Source organism: Macadamia integrifolia, chromosome 1 (assembly GCF_013358625.1).
Source record: "Macadamia integrifolia cultivar HAES 741 chromosome 1, SCU_Mint_v3, whole genome shotgun sequence".
NCBI lineage: Eukaryota > Viridiplantae > Streptophyta > Magnoliopsida > Proteales > Proteaceae > Macadamia > Macadamia integrifolia.
Window position 1 is genome coordinate 25,587,424 of NC_056557.1, and position 4,469 is coordinate 25,591,892.

Below are 4,469 nucleotides of genomic sequence, written 5' to 3' on the forward strand. Positions count from 1 at the left end.
AGTAGTCTTCTCTCCCCCCTCTCATTCCCTCTTCTGACTACCCTTTCTTTCTTAATTTAGGATTTTTATTTTCAGTCGTTACATTATTGCTATCCCTTTCCCCAAGGTTCATGGCTAGTGTATGTGTTGGCTTTGCCCCTCCTAGCCATAGAACCATCAATTTATTGCTTTTATTTTAATTGTCTCCTTTTCCCTAAAGCCAAGTAGAGTAACCCTTATAAAAGTGACTCTCTGGTCAAGTAGGGAAGCTCATATTATGATGCATCCCTCGGGCTAAGTAGAGAAACCTACTTGTGAGTCTCTCTCTAACTTTCCCCCCTTTCTTTTACTTTATTTTTATGTCAGCATTTTTTTCCTTCATTTATTATTATTATTTTTTTTTTTAATTTGCATGGGTTGTTTATTTTTAGTTATTTATTTATTTAATTTTAATTGCGTGGCTTGTGTTTTTAAATTCTTAGATGACGAATGGTTAGGACGTTATTTTAGACACATATGTTTAGGACGGTAATTAGAATTAGATCACAACCATTAATCGATTCACTTTCGCATTATTAAAAGAAATAAAAAAATAAAGTAATTGCTCTCCCTGTGCTCGACCCGTAGCTATACTGATCCGTACGGTTGCGGTTACATTTAAAATCTCAAACAAATATCATTAGTCGATAGCGACATAGGAACCTTGTGCACCTTGTTGGTTGGTGCCACCAACGGCAAGAGCTACTTCTTGTGTATGATGAGTTCATGCCTAATGGAAGCCTTGATTCTCATATATTCCAAAAATGGCATCATTGACATGGAAGTCTATGTACAAGATAGCTCTGGACTCAGCCTCTGCATTACACTATTTGCACGAAGGGTGGGAGCAATGTGTCATCCACAGGGATATTAAATTCAGTAATGTTATTTTAGATTCCAACTTCAATGGTAAACTTGGGGATTTTGGTCTGGCTAGGCTTGTAGAACATGAAAAGGGGTCACAGACCACTATTGTAGCTGGTACCATGGGATACATGGCACCTGAATATGTTTTTTCTGGAAAGGCAAGCAAAGGGTCTGATGTCTACAGCTTTGGCACTGTTCTCTTAGAAGTTGCTTATGGGAGAAAGGAGGTTGAGAGGATGGCATACCCAAGTGAAATAATTTTGGTCGATTGGGTGCGGCTGACCTAAGTCGAGATATGGACTCTGACAAGAAACAAGTAGAATGCATGATTGTTGTTGGGCTATGGTGTGCTCAACAAGACTACAATCTCCGACCATCTATTGAACGAGCTATTCATGTTCTCAACTTTGACGCTCCACTGCCCATTCTTCCTTATTCGAAGGTGCCTGTTTCTTATCCATTCAGTATGAGTAGAGTACTCTTGAATACATCATCCCGGGGTGGTACAGAATGTGATACAAGTCATATCCAGCTTACGTCCAAAAGCTTCTCCAGCATGTTAATGTCATTTGCTTCAGTTGTTTCTCCATCTTCTTCCCTCTTAAATAATAATAATAATAATAATAATAACACATGGTAAGCAGAATATTTTTTTCTCCCAAGCAAAAATGTAATACATTTAGATCACAATTGCAGTTCTTTTCCCTCACCCCCCCCAAAAAAACCCGGTTTAAGGTGTTTGGACATCAATGGTCCACAAGATCTTAAGTTCCAGGCGATAATGAATCAAAGTAGCATCCATACACAACATAAGTGCAAGCAAGAATTAACTAAACTAAAATTAAAGTTCAACTATTAACTTCAAATTTCAAACTTAAAGTAATGTTGAATTAATTACGTCATCAAAGTCTAATTAAAATTTGCATCATTTAAAAATAAAAATCATTGTCTTCTTCAAATCCATAAGCAATGTCCTCCTATGGATCAACAATAGGTTCGATATTCATGTCCTCTCCGCAATAGTACTCACCAACGTCATCTGTAAGTTATGAGGGTAAGTTTCTGAGAAGAAACCTAGTAAGTAAAACCACCACAATAAACAGGTTTGATTCTCTCTATGGCAGGAAGAATTGAACTAGTTAAATCTGTGATGTGTAGCATTCCAATTCATAATTTCTCAGTCTATCTCTGGCTGGCCTCTATTGGCTCTATTATGGAGAGATGGATTAGGAATTTTATTCAGAGTGGTGAAACTGAGACCTCTAAGGCTGTTACTGTAAAGTAGGATGTGTTATGTAAGCCTAAGAGGGAAGGGGGCCTTGGTGTTCGAAGACTGAAGGGTTTAAATCTGGTTTTAGTTACTAAATTATTTTGGTATGTAAAGAAAGATAGCTCTCAATTCGTTGCTTTCTTGCAAGTTGGTTTCTAACGGGAAATGGTTTTTTGAAGTCTTCCCTAATCTCTTCTTCCATATTGCCAGGCATAAAGAAGGCTTGGGATTTTGTGAATCTCCATGAGAGATGTTTGGTTGGCAATGGTAGAAATATTAGTTTTTGGAGGGACAGGTGGTTGTATGATGATCCTATTTCTCAAATCATTTTTATTGGTCCTCAACTTGTGTCATCTCTGTTGGCACCGGTCTAGATGGTGGAAGGTGATGCTTTCCAGAAGTTCAGTCATTGATCATAAAGAATGTTTGATGATGATCCTATTTCTCAAATCATTTTTATTGGTCCTCAACTTGTGTCATCTCTGTTGGCACCGGTCTAGATGGTGGAAGGTGATGCTTTCCAGAAGTTCAGTCATTGATCATAAAGAATGTTTGAAATAAAGCTTTTTCTTACCTATTACCTATGATCAATGCAGAGGATAGTACGTAGGGTGTGGTCTCTCTCCCAATCGGGTAATTTTACTATGAAAATGGCTTGGAAAGGATTCGTTGAAAATCCACTATTGTTCAATGGGCTAATATGGTCTGGGCAAAGAGCCTATCGCCTAAAGCCTCTTCTTTTGCTTGGCATCGTATACATGGAGGTCTTCCAACAGATGAGAAGGTGTGCAAAAGATTTGTGCCTTTGGCATCTGGGTGTAACTTATGGCATGCTAATGGAGAGACTACAAACCATATTTTCCTTGAATGCAATTTCTTGCAGTAGGTACGTCATTTGCTTCTTGAATTTTTTTGATCTTAGATGGTCTGGATTCCCTTCCATTCAAGAACTTTTCTCTTAGTGGAAGAGGAAGCCAAGTGTGGTCCCAATTAAATATGTTTGGCAGGTAGCATCAATCATTATCCCTTATCAACTCTGGAGGTAGAGGAATCAGCGCAGGTTTGAGGATTTTCTTCTTGTTTTAAAATTCACATAAGATCTATGGATGACCTTTTCTTACCTAGGAAGTTACAGATTTCCTGTTCTTCGCAATGCCACAAAGGTATTTCTGAAGTTCGTTGGGCTTGCCTGGAAGAGGGATGTATTAAGATTAATTTTGACGGATGTTCTATGGGCAATCTAGGTCATTCGGGAGTAGGTGGTGTCTTACAGAATCATTTGGGAAGTCTTCTTCGATGCTTTGCAATTTATGAAGGTATTGCTACCAACTTCTGGGTAGAATTTGCTGCGTTTTTTGACGGAATCAAATTGTCAATGAACATGAATTTGAATGTTAATTAGGTGGAAGGAGATTCTGACTCCATGATTAGTGCAATAGAAATGGATACATCCCATGGTGTTTCCATCAAAGATGGCTCCACTACAAAAGCTATTTAGTTGGAATCTCATGGAGAATTACTCATAATTTTTGGGAAGCAAATTTAGTTGTGAATGGTTTAGCAAATCATACAGCGGCAATAAGAACCTCAATGACTTATGGGTAATGTAAAAGCATATATGTAAATATCTCATGCATAAATCATATGTATAAAAGATAGCAATGATAAAAGGAAACTAAAAATGTGGTTATGGGATGGCAAGAGCCGTGGGAGTAACAACCCTCAACTACTCCCACTAAATTAATTATTTAATTAATATATGCAATATGATGTCATACATCTTATGTATCAAGTGATGCAACTAACATATATAATCTCTGTCTTCATCATATCCATGTGAACCTTCATTTCTTTTTTAATCATCATCGTACAAGAACTTTCACCATTTTTTTTTTTTTAACTTTTATCATAAATTGAAAAACAACATAAATCTATACAATCCTTTGTTTGAAGAAACCCCCCTTGAAGATGTCAACTTACCATTTGGTTTGAAATCAAAGATATCAGACATGGAATAAGATATCACATTCATTATATCTCATGTAATAATAAATAATTTTACCATTCACATGATGTAATTCCAATCTCATAACCACAACACATAGAATGATATGGTTCTTCAATATTAGGCATGGAATAAGAATTACATGAATATATAATAAATTAATTAACTTATTAGGATTTCACATTTCATGTGAAAAAAAAAAAAATGACTCTAATTCACAAAGCATTAATTAGAAAGATTTTAAGAACACTAATATTAATTATAAGGGCTCTGACTTGGTTCAACTGTTGAGTCAAATCACTTAGGTTC

General features: G+C 36.4%; 1 pseudogene; it reads left to right on the forward strand.

The window, feature by feature from the left end:
• Nucleotides 1–744: 744 nt before the first annotated feature.
• LOC122072410 lies at nt 745–3,653 on the forward strand (annotated as a pseudogene).
• The last annotated feature ends 816 nt before the right edge of the window (nt 3,654–4,469 follow it).